The sequence below is a fragment of the Marmota flaviventris genome, chromosome 7 (genome assembly GCF_047511675.1).
Source record: "Marmota flaviventris isolate mMarFla1 chromosome 7, mMarFla1.hap1, whole genome shotgun sequence".
Taxonomy (NCBI): domain Eukaryota; kingdom Metazoa; phylum Chordata; class Mammalia; order Rodentia; family Sciuridae; genus Marmota; species Marmota flaviventris.
Genome location: NC_092504.1, coordinates 570,723 through 593,838, shown reverse-complemented (window position 1 = coordinate 593,838; position 23,116 = coordinate 570,723). Strand labels below are relative to the sequence as shown.

Here is a 23,116-nt window from a genome sequence, read left to right as displayed (position 1 = left end):
CAATGAACTTAAAATGTGAACAGTACAGGGGGCTGGGAATATAGCTGAGTTGGTAGAGTACTTAACTTGAATGTACAAAGCCATGGGTTCAATCCCCAGCACCACAGGAAAAAAAAAAAAAAAAAGTGAATTCAAATGTCAGTAGCATATGGTGACAGCTGGGCATAATCCCAGTAACTTGGGAGGCTGAGGCAGGAGGATCACAACAAAGCCAGCTTCAGCAACTTAGCGAGGACACAAGAAACTTAGTGAGACTCTGTCTCAAAACAAAAATAAAGGGCTGGGGTTGTGGCTCAGCGGTGGAGCACTCGCCTCCCATGTGCGAGACCCTGGGTCGATCCTCAGCATCACATAAAAATAAATAAGTGAAATAAAGATAGAAAATAAATAAATAAATAAGATTTTAAAAATAAATAAATAAAAAGGGCTGGGGATATGGCTCAGTGGTTAACTGTCCCTGGGTTCAATCCCTAGTACAAAAAAAAAAACAACAAACTGTAAGGCTACATAGAAGAACTATTTTTAATTACATCTTTCCCAAATTATATTGTTTAGCCAAATTTGCATTCTGAGGTTGACTTCACTTTTAAGTCCTCAGTTTAAAATCCATGTCAACGGGCACAGTGGCACACACCAATAATTCCAGCAGCTCTAGAGGCTGAGACAGGAGGATCATAAGGTTCAAGACCAGCCTCAACAACTTAGCAAGGCCCTAAGCAATTTAGCAAGACCCTGTCTCAAAATAAACATAGGGCTGGGATTGTAGCTCAGTGGTGGAGCGCTGGCCCAGCACTGTTTGATCCTCAGTGCCACATATAAATGAGTTAAGCAAAGGTATCATGTCCATGGCAGACTCTCCACCCCTGCACCACATGCCTCCTGGTCCTCTTCACTTGAGCTAACTTTACAGGCTGGCTAAACTGTGCACATCACTGCCCTGCAGAAACCCTTTCCTGGCCTCCCCAGCTACAAGGGGTTGACAGCTGAAGGGGAACTGGTTACTGACAGGTTTGGGGGAGAAGACTAGAATCCCAGGGAAAATTTCTCAGATGCCTGAGAAAAATATTGTTTAAAAAACAAATACATAAAACATAAAAAGGGTTAGAGCTGGGCTGGGGATATAGCTCAGTTAGTTAAGTGCCTGCCTTGCATGCACAAGGCCCTGGGTTAAATCTCCAGCACCACCAAAAAAAAAAAACAATTAGGGCTAGGAATGAGCCAGACACAGTGGTGCACCCCTGTAATCCCAGCAGCTCAAGAGGCTGAAGCAGGAGGAGCAAAAGTTCAAAGTCAGCATCAGCAACTCAGTGAGGCCCTCTCTCTAAGTAAAATATAAAAAAGGGCTGGGGATGTGACTAAGTGGTTAAGCACCCCTGGGTTCAATCCTCAGGACCAAAAAAAAAAAAAAAAAAAAAAATCTGAAAAAAGGGCTAGGGATGTGGCCCAGTGGTAAACTGACCTTAGGTTAAATCCCCAGTACCATAAATAAACAAATAAATGGCGAAAATAAAGCAACAAATTTCAACCAGAAGCTCGAACCAAAGATCTAAATGAATAAATCAGGAACTTGTAGTCTCTTGATTTTCTCCCTGAAAAAAAAATTTCTACATTTAAACAAATTTGTCAACTACCATGTTACAGACCATAGCATACTATCTATAGGCTCCATGATTCTCAGTTTTCTCAAATGAAACCAATACTCAGGGGCTGAGGTTATGGCTCAGTGGTAGTGCGCTTTCCCAGCACCTGCAAGGCCCTGGGTTCAATCCTCAGCACCACATAAAAATAAATAAAGGTATTGTGTCCAGCTACAACTAAAAACTAAATATTAAAAAAAAAAGGACCAGTACTCAATTAACTTCTGTTTAATGAGAATCAGACAGGTTTACATTTATGCTTGTATGCTTTCAATAATACCTTTATCTCCATCCTCAATCTAAAATTTATGTGAAAACAAAGACAAAACTACATACATGTACAATAAAGTTTTCTCTCTTTTTTTTTTTCCATTGTGGCAGTACAGATTGAACCCAGGGGTGTTCAGCTACATTCCTAGCCCCCCCCCCCCTTTTTTTTTTTGGTATGGCGATGGAACAATTGAGGGGCACTTACCCACTGAGCAGCATCTTCAGCCCTATTCTGTATTTTATTTAGAAATAGGTTCTCACTGAGTTGCTTTTGCTGAGGCTTTGAATTCCTATTCCTCCAGTCTCAGCCTCCCGTCTGGCCACTACAATTACAGGAGCATTGAGCCCAGCCTAGCCCTAGCCTTTTTTTTTTTTTTTTTAATTCTGAGACAGAGTGTTACTAAATTGTCCAGGCTCATCTTCAGACTTCAATCTTCCTGCCTCAGCCTACCAAATAACTGGGATTACAGGCATGTACCACTGTGCCCAGCCTACAATAAATTCCAACATGAACCCAAGCAAAAGATTTGTCTCTCCAGGAATAATGGCAAAGGCCTGTAATCCCAGCCACTCTAGAGGCTGAGGCAGGAGGATCACAAGTTCAAAACCAGCCTCAGCAATTTAGCAAGACCCTGTCTCAAAATAAAAAAATAAAACAAGCTGGGGATATGGCTCAGTGGTTAAGCATCCCTGTGTTCAATCCTTGATACCAAAAAAAAAAAAAAAAAAAAGATCTGTCTCATCAGCTGTCAGAGTGATCTTTCTCATCAGCTGTCGGAGTTTTGCTTTGTTTTGTTTTGTTGTACCGGGGATTGAACCCAGGTCTATTTTCCACTGAACTTTTTTCCCCAACTTTTTCTATCATTGAGACAGGGCCTTGCTGAGTTGCTGAGATTGTTCTCAAACTTGAGATTCTCCTGCCTCAGCCTCCTGGGCTGCTGGGATTACAGGCCTGTGCTGCCACCATCGTCAACCCCCACTGGAAGGTTTTCAAAACACCCTATCCACCTCAATGTGTCTGGGACAATACAAACTCATGATAACCACCACAGTAATATTTTTTAAATTTGCAACTTCCAAACTAAAAACCAGATTATTAAAGTATATTTAAATAAGTTTAAGATATGAATCAACAGAAACAAACTCAACATACCCACATTCTCCCTCTGTAACTATAAAGAACAACAGGGATGTGTGCTACAGTGAATGTTTAAGGCACTCAAAGCAATCATTACATATTATCAAAATCCTTTTTATAAAATCTTCATATTATGAGGGATTTGTTGGCAAAAAAAAATTAAGAAAAAATATCTTCTTGGTGACACTACCTCTGACCACGACAATGTGATATTTAGAGAGAAACAAAATCATATTTAAAGCTGAAAGGAGCAGGAATCTTAGAAATCAAAGTACTTTTGGATTTTAGAAGTGATGAAACCAAGGCTAAGAGAAGTCAACTGATCATTTAGTTAAATAAAGAGGTCAAGAAATTTTACATTAATTTCTAATAAATAATAACCTTATCATTTACCACCCTTTAACAGTATTACAATACTGAAAAACTCAAGTGAGTTCTTCTCCATTTCCATACACATACACACTCATATAAATATGCTTCAAATTTTAAAATCAGGAAAGACTAAAGAGCCTACCCTGATGGTGGCAACCATCAAAAGCCTAGGACGTCCTATACCTTCACAAGGAGTTCAGAAAAATCAACCTAATTTAAGTTGACTGATATCCAGGAAACCTTTTTCTTCTTAGCCATTTTCAATCTGTACTTAAAATGTACTTCAACCTACAGCAAGTCACCCACTGACCAAAAAAAAAACAAGCCATGCCTTATGTGGAAACAGGACTCTGAAGTAAGGAACTGGTTCACCTACATTCATGATACTAGCAATACCAAGTTTTTGTTTTTTGTAAGAGATAATAAAATGTATTCCTACATCTTGAAAACTTAAATTTGAACTCAATCAAATGCCCTTATAAATTTAACATTTAGTCAATCCTCAATGGAGATTTATTGGAAAAGCCAAAAGGAACCACTCATAAGACACAAATTTTAAAATCAAAGTAAAATTTCCCCCATTAAAGCTTATAATTAGCTTTCAACTGTGAACTGATAACCAAAAACAAATTAGTTTTAAGCTTCTCTTTAAGTGGCCTGTGTATATACATTCATGTATATATTTAATTTGTACCAAAACTGCTTACAAATGGCAATTCCTGTGAAGTAGATGATGATGACGTTGCAGGTAATTCTAGCATGTTTCCTAATGTACTGGTACTGGAGTCTGGATCATCCTGAAAAGATAAATTTATTGAGTTTAATGGCTCTTCTATGGTAACTTTTGTATCTCCTAGTGAAAAGGGGGCTGGGAGAGGGGCTGTTTTTTCATTGCTGCCGTCCACTTCACTTCTTTGCTTATTTTTCTGTGTTTCAGTTTGAGGAGCTAATGGCAAGAATGACAATTTGACTGCACTGTGTCTACTCTCTGTCGTGCTGTCTTGTTCACTTCCCATGGCCATTTCTACACCATTCTCTGATTTAGGCTCATAATTGCAGGTGGCATTTGTCTGAGTTTCCTCAAAGATGTCTTCTATACTCTCATCCTCTGTGACTGGCTGTTCTGGGTCCATTTCAGAATCTACATCGTCCACACAAGTAAAATTCTCAAAGTGCAGAAAGCCATCCTTGATCATCTTTGTTACTTTTAACTGGAGTTCAGGGGAGTTATTACAAGAGGGTTCCTGTTTCTTAACAAGTGCTGTTGGACCACCAGGACTCAAGGAAGTGCAAACAATTGGCGACTGAACTCCTGAATCACTTTCCTCAGGGTCTTGAAAGGATTCTGATCCATCAGCAGACCCATTTAAATATTCTACATTGATCATGGAGGCCAAATCCTGTAGTCTCCGCAGTAGAATGTAACAAGATGGAGAATCTTGTCCATAAGCATTTTGGGATGTTCCACTGGCAGCCTACAACTGCACAGTACACCCATTAAGTGGCTCAGAAAAATTGGATTGACCATTACCGAAACAGCTGTCCTTGTCTGCAGGGGCATCTAAATTCACTGGACTGGAAAAGGGTAGCAGACAAATTCTTCTAGATAGTTCACAGGTCTGATCCATCCTGGGCCAGCATCAACCTGGAATCCAAAATCACAGTAATCAATCTGAGCTAATAAGATAAGTTAAGAAGATGACTCTTCTCTTCAAAATGGCAGTCATTTCTCAAGGCCTAGTGGCCTCTTTGCTTTTCTGCTGTACTTCGAAGGGTGTAAAAAGTTCTCCTGGCTGAAGGTGGAAAAATGGCCTCAGGGAACCTCAGCAAACCCCATCTTTTAGAAGCTGGCAAATCCTGCCACAGAGAAACAGCCCGTCCCTTTTTCCTGCACTGCAGACTGGTGGACGCTTGGGTTAAACTAAAATTAAAATCCTGTTGGCTATCAAAATTCCTAAAAATCTCAAAACAGGAATTGTCCTCGTCCTCCCCCGCCCAGGGTCCAGCGGCCGGATCTCTTGAAGGGAGGGGGCTGCGGGATTCCAGAGGGGATTCTGGACACTGCACAAAAAGGTACCCCTCCTCCTTCCTGGCTCGCTGGGGCGCAGCGGTCCCAATAGCGCTGCACCCTGCGCCTAAGCCTTTGCGGCGGCAGTGCCCAGGCCGCGGGCAAGTCGGCCGAGGCGGATGCACCCCGAGTTCGCCTTCCCGACTGCAGGACTGCCCTGTCCACAGCTGCAGGCCCATAGGCCAGCACGCGGCAAAAAGAGAAAGCGAGGCGGCAGGTGAAGCCCAGTCAGGGTAGCAGCAGCCGCTACAGCTTGACAAAGTGGCTGTCGCCGACACCGCCTGCCCGGGGCGCCCCTTCCCGCAGCTGCGGCAGCACCTCCCGAAAGCGCCGATCACACTCATCCATGTTCAGCAGCAAAGTTCGCAGCTGGAGGGCAGCCCCCCGCCCCCCGCAGGCGGCTCCCCGTGGGAGGGTAGGCCGAGGTGCGCACGGGCGGGCGGGCGGCAGGACAGGGGCCGCGGGGAGGAAGCTCGCGCCGGCAGGACCCGCCAGGCCTGAGCCCCGCAGGCAGTGATGGGGGCGGGAGGGGGCCCGCAGGTGCAGCGCCGTTGGCCACCAACCCCGCGCGGCAACCGGCCTCAGCGGAGAGATGAGGCCTTGCGACCCCAAAGCGAAGCCCACTCCCCGCACCAGAGCCGGCACTTATCTTCCTATGAAGGATCTTGGAAGTACAATTTAAGTCAAATTATGAAGAGGATTCATATGTTGTAAGTTTGACACGTAGCCACAAAGGCTGTGATTGTAGAAGCAAAGAGTCATATTTAATGTAGTAACTTCCAGGATCATGAGATCAAGACTTTGTTTAGGTCTGGTTAATTGGCATGAACCTGTTTTGAAGCCTGAACGGTAACTTCAGCACATTAAAGCTCTGAAATATTAGCTGACAATAACTAGTAATAAAATGAGAAAAGTTTTATTTCTCATGTTTAAGGGGTCTCTTAGGTTTTTTAGTAAATGTAAAAATCTGAAGGCGGAAGTCAAGAATTTAAACATCCTTCTGAGTGCCATCTCACTGAAAGTTAGGGTAATACCAATAAACCTCTAAGTGTAATGGCATCTTTAAATAATTACCTTTGTCTATTCTGGGAGACCAGTCTAAAATATACACACTATTTCTAGGCAGCTTTTGTTATACTGGCAAGGCATTTTCACAATCCATCCATTTATGAAAGGTGTCAATTTTTATTGTAGAATGTTTTGAGCAATATTACATTGGTGGATATTTTATGTAAATAACTGGCCTGTATAGGAACAAAATTTATTTTAATAATCTTTCTGACTATTGTCCAAATAAGCAAATATAGTATTAATCTTTAAGAACTAGCCTGATGGGCTGGTTTAGGTTTCTTATATGCTTTCTTTTCCTCAAAAGGTACTTCCAGACAGACATTTTACCATATGATAAACATAGGTAAAATTGACCATTATAGTCAGTACAATTAATCTAGGATTTAACTTAGTTTCAACCCTTCCATCAGCATTTATCTTACTATGAAGGATCTTGGAAGTATAGTTTAAGTCAAATTATTTATGGGTGGACTTTCCAGTACACACCGCAGTGTACATTAAAAATGGTCCTGAGAAATTGGGTCAGAGAAGTTTCCCCCCCATAATTTTTACTTACTTTGCAAACTCATGAAGCTGCAATGCTGTAAATTTTGCAGCTGGAAATTTACCTTCCTGTGCCAGGTTTTTCAGTAATTATTATGACAACAAGTTTAAAGTCTCCTTTGAAATCTGATTTAATTTACTGAATCATGTTTAGTAGCAGTAAGACTCTCAGTGTCACAATTAAGAAAAAATTTTCTAATATCTAAGTGTGCCTATGGGGTCTTGTTTTCCCCCTTTTTTATTTAATAAATTGAAAAGAGCAATAGTATTTAGCTTAATTTATAGACAATAGTACAAGTATTTAAATAATAATAATAATAATAATAATAATAATTTAACATCTTTATTTGTTCCTGAGTTTTGACAAAAGTCATCTATTGGCTATGTTAAGTCTAACATTAATGAGTTGGAGAGGGATTATAGTGAATAGAAATTTAATTTTTACTAATGTAGATTTAATTTTTTACTTTAATATAAATATTAAAAATAAAAATATAATATTTGTATCTTGAAATTAGCTTTAGTTGACTAATTTACTTTGGAATGAGACAAGAGACATAGTTTTTAACTTAGCAGCCATGGCCTTTACTAGGGTCATGAGATGTGGTGTCATTGGTGACAGGCCTTATGGGGCTTCAGGGACATCCAGAGGGGCTGCAACAGTGAAGGTCTTTTACATTTTCACTTTCTTCTTTGTTACAAACACTGGCACAAACTAGTTTTGGAATTGGCTGCTCCAATCTTAGGACGATACATTTTGCCAGTACCTCAGGGTTTGAGAGTCCTCATTTTTATTGCCTTCCTGAAAATAAAAACTGATATTTGGTATCTGGCCACATTAAGAAAGATGAATTTCCTCATTTCTTTGGTATTAGATGTCCCATTGAATGGGTAGCTGAGAGAAACCCACCTCACAGGCTGGAGAATTTGAGTATAGGGGACATGAAGGCACATACTAGAGAAGAACATCACTTACAAGGGCTTGGAGTTGAACCTAGAAAATCAAGGATCAACAATATATGTTTAAATTTTTCATCATAGAAAAAAATGTGAAAATAGGTAGTACACATTACATGGTCATGATGAAAAAATATCGTGGTCAACGGTGAAGAAAAGTCCAAGCTCCCTACTTCCAGAGGCCACAGGTATCCCATACTGTAATAACTGGTCATTTCTCTAGTTTCTCAGATTTGGACATATAAAAATGACAGAATTATTCATACTCAAAAGTATTTCACATTGATCTATTTTCATTTTCTATGAGAAACAAGGAGTATATTAAATTTATGTTAAAGTCATAGTAATTAACATACCATAGAAATGTGCAAAAACATTAAAAGTAGAGAGATATGTTAAAACAAAAAAAAGTTGTATCTATTTTTCTTTTGAAATGAGTGAATCAGTAAGCATCACAATACTAGACCTTAAACTATACTACAGAGAAATAGTAAAAAAAAAAAAAAAAAAAAAAGATACCAAAAGACATGTAGACCAATCTCCTACTAGAAAAAGGTGCCCAAAACATAAATTGAAGAAAAGATAGCCTCTTCAATAATTGGTACTGGGAAAACTGAAAATCCATGTGTAGAAAGATAAAATTAAACCTCTATCTCTCACTGTGCTCAAAAATCAATTCAAAGTATATCAAAGACCTAGACATGAGAATGGAGACCCTGTGCCTAACAGAAAAAAAAAGAAGATCCACATCCTCATCATTAGGACTTGACTTCTTGAACAAGACTCCTAAACACAAACAGTAAAATTAGGAATCAATTAATGGGATGGATTCAAACTAAGAAGCTTATTCTCCACAAAGGAAACAATCTATAACATGAAAAGAGAGACTACAGAATGGGAAAATAAATCTTTACAACACACATATAGAGCAGTAACTCCAAGATATGTAAAGAACTCAACAAACTTAATGCCAAAAAAAAAAGAGAGAGAGAGAGAGAGAGAGAGAGAGAGACATAACCCATCAATAAATGGACTAAGGAACTGAACAGACACTTCACAGAAGAAGAAATACAATTGATCAACAAACATATATTTTAAAAAAAGACCATCATCTTTAGCAATTAGAGAAATGCAAATCAAAGCTATTTCCATATTTAATTTCACTACAGCCATAGTGGCAATTATCAAGAATACAAGCAATAATAGTGTTCATGAGGATGTGGGAGAAAAGGTACACTCATGCATTTCTGGCGGCCACGTCAATGTAGAGTAGGTAAATTCACAATAGCTAAAGTATGGAAACAACCTAGGTACCCTTCAACAGATGAATGGATAAATAAAATGTTATATATATATATATATATATATATATATATATGTGTGTGTGTGTGTGTGTGTGTGTGTGTGTGTGTGTGTAATATTACTTAACCCTAAAAAGAATAAAATTATGCCACTTGCCGGCAAATGGATGGAACTTGAGAATACCATGCTAAGGTACATAAACCAATAGCAAACTTCCAAAGGCTTAATATTTTATCTCATGTGCAGATGCTAATTCACAATGGAAGGCACTAGAGAAGAATAAATGCACTTTGGATTAGAGAGAGGGAAGTGAAGGGAGGTAAAGAAGTATGAGGTTTTGAAGGATAATGAAATGGATCAGATATTATTACCCTGCATGCTTATACAATTACATGACTGGTGCAATTCTACATCATGTACAACAAGAAAAATGTGAAGTTATACTTCATTTATATATGCTGTGTCAATTATACTGTTATGTATAGCTAATTGTAACAAATGCAAAAAAGATAGAATCAAACAAATTACAAACTATAAGAATTAAAACACCGTTTTACTGAAATAGAAGGCAATATACAGACCAATGCACAGTAAAGAGAAGAAGGATAAGCCCACACATTCACTTCACACTCATCTTTGAGAAGAGGGCCAATAACACAGAATGGATAAAGGATAGTCTCTTTAACAGATGGTGCTGAGGACACTCACTATCAACATGTGGAAGAAAGAAAACCAAAACCTATCTTACACCATATTAAAACATCAACTCAAAGAGGAAAAAATGTAACAGTGAGATATGAATCTGTAAAATTCTTGGAATAAAATACTGGGGTCCCATTTACCAATCTCTTCCCATCCTACTAAGGTGACGAATATGATTTTTACTCTGATTTGATCACTACACAGTGTTACATGTATTAAAGTATCATGCTATACCACACAAGCAGTTGAAGTTGATATTTTTCAATCTAAAATAGAAAAAAAAGAAAGAAGAGCATAAGTTTGTAAGCAAAATATAAAAGGAAAACACAGAAGAAACACTTAACAACATTGCTTTAGGAAATGGTCCTTTGGCTATGACAGTAAAAGAACAGGGGACAGGATCTATTAACAGACAGGTATAATTTCATTAAACCAAAAGCTTCTGCACAGCACAGTAAAGCATGAACAGGGAAAAGATTCAACTGTTGGAATGAGATAAATTACTTACACATCACCTGAGAATAGTATAAAGTGTAAAATACACACAAAAAATCCCTATGTCTCTATTACAATAAAAAAACTTGAGGAAAAAACAGTGAACAAGCTGGACACAGTGGGACATATCTTGGATACCAGTGGTTTGAGAAGCTCAAGTGGGAGGATCAGAAGTTAAAAACCAGCCTCATCAAATTAGCCAGGCCCTAAGCAACTGAGTGAGACCCTGTCTCTAAATTAAAAAAAAAAAAATTAATCTGGGGATGTGGCTCAGTGATTAAATGCTGTGGGTTCAATCCTAGTGTCAAAAAAAAATGTAAACAGAGAGTAGAATGTTGTTTGCAAAGAAATGTGGCTAGGGTAAAATGGGGTGCTGAATCTTCAATGGATATAAAATTTCAATTGTATAAGATAAACAACTTCTAGATATTTGCAGAATAATTCTGTACTTAAAGCTTTACAATACTATAATATTCACTTATGTTTTCAGAGTACATATATCCTACTTAGTATTCTTACTATTGTGCAAGGGAGGAAGGAAGGAAGGGATGAAGGGAGAGAAGGATGATGGAGAGAGAGAGGAGGAGGCAGAAGGTAGGGAAAGGTGGACTAGCCCCAAGATGCTCTTCCTACACAGTCAGGATTTCTGCTCAAAGTGGACCTGTCCTTGAATAAATATTCTGCTGTTGCTATCATAATTTTTATTGATTTTTATCTTACTACTTATTTTTCATAAGTAAATTCCAAGAAGGCAATGGACTACTGGTATGAACCCAGCACATAAATGTAACCTGCAGGTGTACTGCATTTGGCCACCTCATGCACATTGAGTTTTCATTCCCATAGTCACAGAAGTCCAGTGGGCCAAGGAAATATGGGAGCTATGAGAGAGTTCGGTAAAACATGACCATGTTCTAACCACAAATAAGTAAAAAAAGGGAGGGTGATGAAACCCAGGGAGGCCACACATTAACGTCCAACCAGAATTAGATTAAAATACAGAAAGAAGACAGCTTTGTCACTCAAGATACTTCTGTGTGTTAACCCACCTCTCCAGCTGAGGATGTGAAGGGAAAGGTAAAGCAGGGTGATCCACAGTCACTTTTCTTCCAGTTCTTTCAAACTCATTTACAAATCAGTTGGAGAAACTGTCCACAGTTATCAAAGTGTAGTAAAAACTATTGCACCGATTCTGTGTAACATATTCAATGCTTTGGCATTAATGAACACAACATGGATGTGCAAGCGCTACAATATGACTTACTTGTAAGTTTGCATTTAGAATTGATATGTCATACTTAACGATAAATGTTAGAAGTCTTGCTAATAATTTAAAATGCTGTAATAAGAAGGACAACTAAAATACACATAAAGTGTACTATGACATGTAAAGAGATCACAGAAGAAAGAAATAGATTTCTGTGGCATGCTGTCAATGGCACAGGTCACCTGCTTTTAGACAGGGACTCTAAGTTTTCATTTTGCATTGGGCCTGACAAATTACACAAGTTGCCCTAAAAATACCAGTAAAAAGGAGCATATTTCACTGCAGAAGGTGCTGATTCTAGGATCTGGTAAGATAAACTAAAAAATGAGCCTGAACATAGAAGGAGGAAGAGAAGAAAGAGTAGGAGGAGAGTCTCCCAAGGTGTCCCACATGTGGATGCCTGACAAATGGCATAAGAACTAAAGTAAAAGATCCTGAAAGAGTGAAAGCTGAAAAAAATATGAGCAATAAAATAAAAACCTTTAACAGTAAAATATCAGTGAAAGCAACAAACTCATATGTATTTAGTGATAAAAAAATAATTGACTTCATTGATAAAAAGTGATGAGAACAGACAAATCTTTCATATAGAAGAGTTCAAAACAATACAGGAGAATAGCATCCCCTCCTTCATGTGGAGCTTAGCATCCTTGTCTTATTAGGAGTGGGCAGACTCAGTGACTTAAATGCAACAAATAGTTAAGGAATAAGGGGAAAGTATTACATTCCCAAAGGATGAACCTGGCACAAACTACTACTTTGAAAATGGATGGACTGTAGCACTTCAAATATTTCAGTGACCATCAGGTAACCTCATTATGCTGTGGCAAAAAGGCATTTCAAATCCATACTATTCCTTCCAAAATTATTTAATCAATTATTTTTACAAGTAACTGACAATGACCATTTTCGCAAGCAGGAAACAAACTATAGGATATTCTCTCCCTCGATGTTGAGTGCCTACCTTTTAGTAATCAAATAGAATAATTACTTTTAATTTTTTTTAATTAACAAATATTTATTGCACATGTTAATGGAATCGAGCATAATATTTCCAAATGCATGGTACACAGTGATCATATCTAATTATCTATCTTCTACTTTCATCCCTTGTCCTGCCCCAGCACCCTTTCTACTCTCAAGAAATTACTATTGAGCTTCCATATTACTTTAAAAAAATCAATTCCAGGGTGTAGGTGGCAAACACAGTAATAGAAAAAAAGATTTCTGCAGCTACAAACAAGCACTTGCTGGAATGAACTTCTCCCCACATCTCAGAGACCATAAATGTTAACACCTGGCTGAGTCCCCTTTATCTCATTGTACACAATCAGAAAAACAATCTCCAGCTACTGCTTTTACTATGCTGACCTTAATTTTTCCATAAATCATCCAATTGGCTTCAATTCTCACCACATGAGAACAGGGGTTCCACTGAGATCATCAGAAACCACTAGGGCACCAAATCTCAAGGTCCCTCCTTTGTCACCCTATAGTTCACATTTTAGTGGTTTTCAGAACAAGAAGTTCTACCTTTCTTTTTAAAATCATCTCTTCCAGAAATCCATGTCATTATATTTTCCTGGTTTTCTTTTTCTTTTTTTTTTTTCTTTGAAAGAGAGAGAGAGTTAATTTTTTAATACTTATTTTTTAGTTTTCAGCGGACACAACATCTTTGTTTGTATGTGGTGCTGAGGATTGAACCTGGGCCGCATGCATGCCAGGTGAGCGGGCTACCTCTTGAGCCACATCCCCAGCCCATTTCCCTGGTTTTCTATCTCCTTAACTGGATGCCCTCACTCTCCGTCTCCTTCATAGACTTCTCTTTTCCATTGCTAAATATAGGTGTGTCCCCAGCTCAGAGAAATGCTCCTTGTACTTCTGTATCTTCACCCACACCCAGGATTATGCTAAGTCTCATGGCAGAATTTTCCACATTCCCCTGCCTCCAAATATCCATTTTCTTCCCACTCCTCTCCTCTCACCTTCAGACATGTTCATGTGGATATCTAAGAGAAATCACAAACATCAATGCAAAAGCCTTCCTCAAGACAGCACTCTTTTCCCTGTCTCATGCGGTCTTTCTGCCCCATACAGGATTGGGTATCAGCAAGTACCCTAGAGTGCTCACGTCAAAAATTCAGCAATTGCCCTTGGTGTTTTCACCATTACACTCACCTCAATCCATCCCCAAAACCAGCTTATCCTACAGACAATATTATAAACATATATGTGTGTGAGAGAGACAGAGAGATACATATATTCAAAATATATAAGTATACAATTATATGTATATTAAATATCTATAAAATATATAAATTTAAATACATAAATCAGGTTAAACCACTTTATTCCTGTTACCAAGTCATGCCATCATGTTATATAATACATATTCTGTTGATAATCATATCCATGGGGACAGTTCTGCTAAATGGCCACAAATCCTTGTCATACCAAGAGACTTAAAAGCTGCTTTTGCCAAAAAGCACAGATTATTCACTGATGCCTACAGATGCCCAATGGACAACCACAAGTGAGATAACACTTGACATCTCTGAGATATATTTATTTTATTTATTGGCTTATAATAATCACAGCATAGAAAAGAGAAAGAAATGCCTGCAATATTAGTAAGGACTCCTGAAACATCCCAGGCACAACAGGAGTAGGAAGAAGCCATGACTGCATTGAAACCCTTACCCCACTTCTGAATAAAATTTTGAAAAATAAATATACATATATGTATATAAATATGTATGTTCATACACACACACACACACACACACACACACACACTGGATGGTGAGTGTAACTCCCTTTCACCGCTGGATGATTAATTTCATACATACAATTAATGAAGATTTGTATGAAAAAAATTAAAAAGCTACTTGTAAAACAAGTACTGAAGGGCTTTCTAAAATTTTTAGAAAACAAGTCAGTCAATAAGTAGGCAGATACTCTGTTGGACGCTAAAAAAGTCAAAAGTATAGTTCTGGCGCCATCTGGTGTCTAATAAGGAGTTAGCACGTCTAACAATGGAAAGTACCCAAAATTACAAGTAGGGATGAGACAAGAATTCTTGAAACCTCAATAAGGGGTGGGAGATGCAAGTGGAGAAGCAAGAAAGGGAGGGCTTCTTAAGGAGGTCTTTATCTCACAGGTAGAAAAGGGTTGGAGCAGGTAAATGACATGGAGAGGGGTGTTTTAGAATAATTGAGAAGGTAAAACATTCATGGATGGTAACCTTAGATCATCATAGAAGGGGTCGGTACTCCAGATCTCTTTAGTGCTTGAATTCTTGGGTCAGACTTCGGGAATAGTAGCCCTCACAAGTATAGGAGTACAGGTTCCTTGCTGTTTTGTTCATGTCTATGTCCTCTTTGCCTAGAACAAAGCCTGGCATTGATAGTTTTATTTTAAAATTCAAGGTGTTATGTTTCCATATATAAAACTAAATGAGGGCTGTGTTATGCCTAGAGGTAGAGTTTTCACCAATTATGTTCGAGGCACTGGGTTTGAGCCTCACCACCACATAAAAATAAAATAAAATAAATGTTTAAAAGAAAAAAAAAAACCTAAATGATAACACTGTCAAAAATAGATCCCCTGCCCCATCCATGCCAAACTTCCTTTTAGAGAATCACGAAGCTGGGGCTTGGCCTTACACCAGACCAGTTGGGTGCCAGACCAGTTGGGTGCATGAGCTGATGGCAATATGCTCTCACATCCTCTTCCAGTCTTCCCACCCACTCTAGCCAGTCCTTTCTCTCCCCATGCAGTTCAAGACTCAGTGAGCTGGACAGAGTCTGGGTTTCTCCAGTTTCTCCAACCTGAGCTCCCCTGAGGAACTGCCCCTAGTCTCTGACATTCCACAGCTTGCCAGACTCAGACTGGCCACACAAACCTAGCTGCAATCTGATGAAACTGTGTTTCAGCTTCCCCAGCCTTTACTGCAGTACCAAGATTTCAATGCCATTTCATTTTGCATAAAGACCACAAGACATGCACTTACACTAAGGAGTGACCCTGCAAAGAGGTATCAAGATGGTGGCCACTAGCACACCCAGCACAAAGACCACAGGTGCAACCAGAGCCACAAGTACCACGCCAACGTATCTCCAGGCCCTGGCCAGTGTCTCCAGACTGAGGTGGCCATGCCTCAAGATGGTGGCAGTATTGGCAGCAAACCTGCAGTCCCCAGTGGGTATCCCAAGATTGCTGTGGTCATGTGTAAACAGATCTATGAGTACTGTGACAATAGACTTGCAGACATCAGAGGGCAGTGATCCATGATCCACCTGCAGTCTGCAAGCAGTCTCCAGACTAACATGTGGTGATCCATAAATGGGGGACAAATGGCAGGTGATAGGCAGGCAATAGGCAGGTCACTGGGCCTGTTCTGGGCGCTGGCGGCGGCTCTGTTCTGCCCCTACTCCAATTGGGGTGACGAGTGTACCACGCCGGCAGGCCACTGGGCCTGATCCGCCGGTCTGTCGGAGGTCTGCCTATCTTGGAGGCGCGGGCGGCGGATCTGCCCTGCCCCTCCTACCACGCCTGCGGACCCCTGGGCCTGATCTGCAGGTTGGTCACAGGTCTGCTCACCCTGCGGGCACGGGTGGCGGTTCCGCTCCGCCCCCCACTCCAATTGGGGTCACGTGGCCACCACACTGGCAGGGCCTGATCCGGGCGTGGGAGAAGGATCTGCTCTGCCCCTACTCCAGTTGGGGTGACGTGTGTACCACACTGGCAGGCCACTGGGCCTGACCCGCCAGTCTGTGACAGGTCTGTTTACCTTGCAAGCGCGGGCGGCGGTTCTGCCCTGCGCCTCCTACCACGCCCATGTACCACTGGGTCGCGGGTCTGCCCACCTTGCGGTGCGGGTGGCGGCTCCGCTCCGCCCCCTCTCCAATTGGGGTCACGCGGTCACCACACTGGCGAGCCGCTGGGCCTGCTCCGGGTGCTGGCGGCGGCCCGGCTCCTCCCCTCTGGCTCGACGACAAATTGAGGAGACTCGACAAATTGAGGAGACTCGGGTGTCTGTGCCTCACCCCCCCTACCAGGAGACCAACTGTTTCTGTCGCCGCTGGTATTGATGAAGTTCTCTCCTCCGCCACTTTCTGATGACATCAGATCTCTGCCATGTTGGTATCCTATGCGAATGGCGGCATTTCGTTCCCCTTGCCGGGCAACCAAAGCAACGGGTGAGTCCTTGCTGGGAGCCATTAGCCAAGTAGGTATGACAATTTCCTTGCCAGCGTACCCCATGTTGCAGTGACACTAAATGTAGGTGACCTTGTTCAAGGACCAAGGCAGATTAGGGCGTTTCCCGGTTTAGGTTCCAGGTTTAAAGTTTAAGATTATTCCTGCTGGGAATAGGGCGTATCCTGCTGCCTGAGTTCCCCTTGAGTTCTCACGGGATTCAGACAGTATATTTTGGAGATAGAAGCCCAGTGGAGGTGAATTTGGGCAGAGAAAGTGGATTTGGGCAGAGAACGTGGATTTCCCCAGAACGTGATTGTAGACGGCTGGTGTGAGTTCGGGAATAAAGAGTTGCTGTTTGAATCTACAAGCTGTGTGGTGGCTCATGATTGTGTGCCCAGCCAGACTGCGGCATTTGTGCCCAGCCAGACTGTGGCAAGTCCTGACCAGCCCTCAGCAGGACCCGGATGGAGAAGCAGTTTCCGTGGGCTCCTAGCCCTGGGCCAGGGCAGTTCCGGGAGCCGGAACTCGGCCGCTCCGTGCTCGGTGTAAGCTCTGATAGGAGCAGGGTCCGAGAAGCAGCCTCCGCAGGCTCCCCAGCCCTGGGCCAGGGCGGTTCCGGGCTCGGCCGCCCCGAGCTCGGTGTTCGCTCCGATAAGATCAGGTTCTAAGAAGCCCCCAGGCACTGAACCCTAGCAATCTGTCTGCAAGCCGCAGGCGAATTGCAGCCTGAAATTACCTGTTCTATGGCTGAATGAGCTGCGGTCAGTCGAAAACAGGGATGGTGACGTCAGCTTTCCAACATGGTGGCTGCTGGCCTCCTCTGTGGTCTGACCGGTGTGGAGAACCGAGATGGACCGCTTCCTTCCCCCGTCTCAAACCCAGAATTCAGCCCTGAGTACCGTGTTTGCACGGCTGGCAGAAACTGCAGCGCTGTATTCCTGCGTCGCTATCTCCTCGTTTCCCAGCGCGCGCTGCAGACTCTAGCCGCGGGGCGATTTGCTGAATAAGCAGTGTTACCCTCCGTGCGACAAACCTCTCGCGTTTGAGTCCCCGTAGCCAATCCTCGTGCGATGGAAATCCTTCCTCCAGGTTCCGGAGCACCCCACTATTGCTGGAAATTCCTAACAAGATAGCCTTTAGCCGTCCTGACTTGTCATACTCCCACACAGTGAAGCAGCACACGGGGGCAGTGCACTCCCCTCGCTGCCATCTTCTATCTCCAAAATCAAATTTTCAGTCTTATATGAAAATATTTTCACCTTCTCTCTACCTTTGAATGCTGGTTTAGCAGGACAGAATTCTATCCTGACAGTTACATCCCCTGGCTTTTTGAAGGTATTATTACATTATCTTCTTCATTATTACTTTCTGATATGAGGTATGAGAATAGGAAGCACAGTCAAATGATTAAAACATTAAGCATAGTCAAATGATTAAGACATTATTGGCCTATGTCATATATTATTACACAACCTGTGCAATTCTAAATCATGTGCAACCTGAAGAATGAGAAATTATATTCCATTTATGTGTGATATGCCAAAATGCTTTCTACTGTCATGTATAAGTAATTTTTAAAAAATAAAGATTCATTTTTCTAAACTTTCATGAAAGCCTGTTTTAAAATTACATTTCTGAATTCGTAAGTTAGTTAATAAGGGACCACAACTAAATAATAGAAGTTGGAAAAAAGTAGGTTTTCTGTTTTGGTGTTCCATGTTATAGATCTAAACTATGATTGACTTCACTCAAAATTCATTTTATACCTATCAATTATAATGTTCTTAATCTTCAGTTTTATTTCCAACCTTAACAGTAGTAAATAGTTTTATTTTAGGAAGTTGGTTTTTCTCAAATATCATTTGAATGTATACTGATACTTTTGTAATCATGATGGAATTCTTCAGATCTTCAGCGAGCTGCAAGTTCATGATTCACATTTATTTACAGGACATTTGCCTGTGGATCCCTGTCAGGGTCTTAATGAGTAATCAAAATGGAGAGCATTCAATCTGTGAATGTCAAAAGCCCAGTATAAATTTTTTCTGCTATAGATGTTTAGTGAAATTTGCAAAAGATCAGCTTCATGGGACCTCCACTCTTTCTTTTTTCTTTTTTTTTTTTTTTAAGATAGAGTGAGAGAGAGAGAATTTTAATATTTATTTATTTATTTTAGTATTTGGCGGACACAACATCTTTGTTTGTATGTGGTGCTGAGGATTGAACCCGGGCCGCACGCATGCCAGACGAGCGCGCTACCACTTGAGCCACATCCTCAGCCCCCTCTTTCTTAATTTACAGAAATATACTTAGAGAAAGCATTTGCCCGCTCTAAAAGTAAGTGAGGAAGGAGAGAGAGATGAAGGGAGAAAATAATGTCTATATGTGATCATAATTTAGCAAACCTTAATAGGATTAGATTTTCTTTCAAAAACATTAAATTATTTCCCAATGTCTTTTAAACCACTTTTGTTTTAGCCAAACATTTCAAAATTGCTTTTCCCAGTTGAGAAAAATTGAAATGAGCTATTGCTAAGGCAGCCAAAAGAATCCATTATATTTGGGACCATCCACTTCAAGCTTGCCCAGGTGAATTAGAGAGTTAGCCACAGGAGGGTATAAGAGTTTCTCAGAAGCTAATCTCTGTATCCATCAACCATTTTCCTTGAGATCTTCAGGAAAATGCAATTAATCACCTCAGATAGCCCTGCAGTGTTGTAAGCACAGAAAAAAAATTCTTTTATCTTATGGTTTGATACTGCTCCCAACATAAGCTCTATGACCTGCATAGCCTTTGTGGCTGGAGTAGCCTAAATTACCTAGCAGTCTTTATAACCTCTTTTAGGCAGTATTACATCCATAGCCTCTATCAGCTGTGTAGTTTATATAATCTGTATATTCTCTAAAAGCTGTGCAGCCTTTTTAAACTGCATAGAGTTTATAATTGGAGAATTCGACATTACCTGCCTAATCTCCTTGTCCTTATAATTCTAAATTACCTTGGTAGCTCCTATCACCTGAGAAGCCTCTATGCTCTCTGTAGTTTCTGTGTCCTCAGCAGTTTCTGTGTCATGATTAACCCTAAAACCTGAGTAAACTTCATGACCTGCAATTCTCTATGATCTGTGGAGTCTCTACTATCTGAATAGCTTCTGTGGCCACAATGACTATGTTGCAAAAAGATTCTTTAATGCATGACTGTTCTAAAATACCTCTGTAGCCTTTCAGAACTTTCTTCTCATCATGGCACCAGTAGCCTCTAAAACTATATCACCTCTATGACCTACATGTAATCTATGACCTGAGTAGCCTAAGTGATCATAATAGCCCCTATAACTACTTAGTGTCTATGACTTGCTAAGACAATATGTCATTAGTATTTTCTACAGACTACATAGCCTGTATTGACTACAAAATTGACTTTTTTTTTTTTTTTTTGTCCTGAATATCCTTTATGGCTTGTTTGGTCTCTGTGTCCTCTGACTTGCATAGCACTTGTGACCTAAAAAGTCTTTATTTATTTTACTCTTTTTTTTTTTTTTGTATTGCTGTCATGTGTTACAGTGACGGTGGACTCTAATCCCACATGGATTTTGTGGCAGGTGGTGTCAGAAGGCAATAGTTTCTTGCCATCCATATATACCTTACTGGATGAGTGCCCTCTAGTGGAGATCACAAAGGTACTGATGGGCAGAGTGGATGTGCTGTCCTGGTGAGGAAAGGAGGTCATGACACATGTGCCTGTCCTTGACATGGTGCCCATGCACGTTGACTTGCATTAGGTTCTTTGTAGACCCCAGATAATGATCAGCAACCATGTTATAAATGGTAGAGAAGTGGTGAATATCAGCAGATGTAACAGAGGCCAAAGGTGGTAGACCTATTAAGTGAACTTTAATATCTTTCTTCAAACTAGGAATCTAGGAGAAAGCATGAATTAGTCATGGATTAGAGTGAGTGACATGGATACTCCTCTGGTGATGTAGTTCTGTATCACATGCGAGAACTGGTAATTATGGGTTCCTCCAAAGAAAATTCATAAAAATCAAAAATAAAGATTTTAAAACTAGCCAGGTATGGTGATGAATAGCTATACCAGTGAACTGAAAGCTGAGGACCTCAAGTTTGAGACAACTTGGTTGAACAGTCTCAAAAGCTGGGGGAGGGGTTGGGGGTATATCTTAGTGGCTATGTGCGTCTGTGTTTAATCCCCACAAGTGAGAAATAAATACTAAGAAAGATTTGAAAACATATACATCAGAAGTATTTTTATGCAAAATTTCACCAAATCTTTATCTCAGTTCACTAGTAGAAGAGGTGGGACAGAGTACTCTGGATTCAGGCTCTCACCTTTTGTCATGCTACCATGCAAGGCAGCTGGGGAATTTGACACTGACAAAAGTGGGGTTGGGAGCAGGAAGAATTTTGATCTCATTTCTGTGCAGCAGCTTCAGCACAAGTAAAATTTCTACTCTAATCCAAATGAGCATGTATTCCCTGCTGCCTCCCTAAGGTCTGTCTGAGGTCAAAGTGACTGGGTGGAAGTCCCTTTGAACTGTGTATAGAGAGGAATAAATTAGGAGGAATGTACCTGTAAAATTCGCTGCTTAAATCTTGATGAAAAAACTTTTTGGGATCTCTCCACTAAGCTGGGGGGGGGGGGGGAACACCCAGAGAACGACCTGAAGTTAAGATGTAGATAGTACTGAAGAGGAGGCTGGTGGGCAAATGACATCTCTACAAATCCACTGACTCTTTATGTCTTTCTGGTGCTCCTCCTCTTACAAGCTAAGCAGTTTCATGCCATGCTGGCTGCAGACTTAGCTATCCTATCTCCACAGAACACTAATTAGGATGGCAGAACCTAGAGTACAAAATTTGAGCAAAATATCCAACAGAGAGAGAGCATAGGTTGAGCATGCATTCCAGCACCTTCCCACAAAACAGCACTGACAGCCACAGCTTGTGCGCACGCACACACACACACGCACACACACACACACACAAAATAAAATTTAAAAAAATGTTTTAGTAACTACAGGGGACAGAAAATTAGAAAATGTAGAACCACTTTGGAAAGAAAACTAAAAAATGTAGAACCACTGCCCTCTGGTGGAAAAAAAGAGACAGTGAAAGCCAGAAGTGTATCAAGCACAGAGAAGCTGGTGCACCCATGGGCTGAGACAGGCAGGGCTGGGGAGGACTTACCTGTTTCTGTGAAGGTAAACAAGGAAAAGGAAAAACGAGATGAGAGCAGATAAATGCCAGGGATTTGAGGAGACGACATAGCACACCCAGCTGGTCATTACTGCTTTCTACTTAGTTTCCTTTGGCTTTCTACTGATTTTTGCCCAGTGTTAATGTTCTTATGTCCCTTCCCAGAATATGCAACACCAGAGGTTAAAAAGAGACACCAGGCCTGTGTGCTATCTACCTATCTGTTGCTGCTGCGTGTGAAGCCCAATTGCCTCTGTATGGTGTGAGGGACGGAAAGCAAGGCTCAGTACAAGAGCTGGCAACAGTGCATTTGCCTGTTACTGGAAATTTTAATGAAGCAAAAATAAAGGTATTTTCAAATGCCTCAACTACATGCCTTTCTTTCCTACACCTGCAGTCTGTGAAGTTAGCCATGTTTCTGAGAAATGAGCACAGGTGGTCCTCATGTCCCAAACTCATGCACCCTCACCCCTGATCTGTACTTCAGACTGGCTAAAACTGAATATAAACAGAGAGGGAGCAATAGTTATTTGTTAGTGTATTACAAAATATGGCACCATAATCACAATTTGCACAGAGACCACCATAGCTTTATACAGAAAGTGTTTCTACAAGGATCTGCCCAACAATCATTTGGGCAGCCTCAGATGAATTCCACTCATGTTTTTAGCCATGGTGGTCAAGGTTCAGCTTTTAGTTAGCTCTTGTAATTCTCATGCGTTTTGCCTTTAAATTTCTGTCCTTGCCTTAACATCATTGCCTACAGTTACAACACAAGGCATTTTACCACTGCAGTGGTCACGTACTGTTATTGTTGGGGTTCCTGTTGGGGTTCAAGTCCTGAGCAAGACACACAGAAGTAACAGGCAAAGGAC

At 40.8% G+C, this 23,116-nt stretch overlaps 1 long non-coding RNA gene across 3 annotated transcripts in view; it reads right to left on the bottom strand.

Moving 5' to 3' along the window:
* Positions 1–16,771, bottom strand: part of LOC139706385 (uncharacterized) — a 38,259-nt gene extending 21,488 nt beyond the window's left edge. Inside the window, exons 1-3 of one of the 3 annotated variants that reach the window (XR_011707921.1) lie at positions 16,615–16,697; positions 4,949–5,062; positions 4,125–4,214 (exon numbers count right to left, since the gene is read on the bottom strand). This is a non-coding gene — a long non-coding RNA (uncharacterized lncRNA). Of the gene's footprint in view, positions 1–3,501; positions 4,215–4,948; positions 5,063–16,614 lie in introns of those variants that run through there. The other 2 variants (XR_011707920.1, XR_011707919.1) reach the window with 2 other exon arrangements.
* Between the last annotated feature and the right edge of the window lie 6,345 nt (positions 16,772–23,116).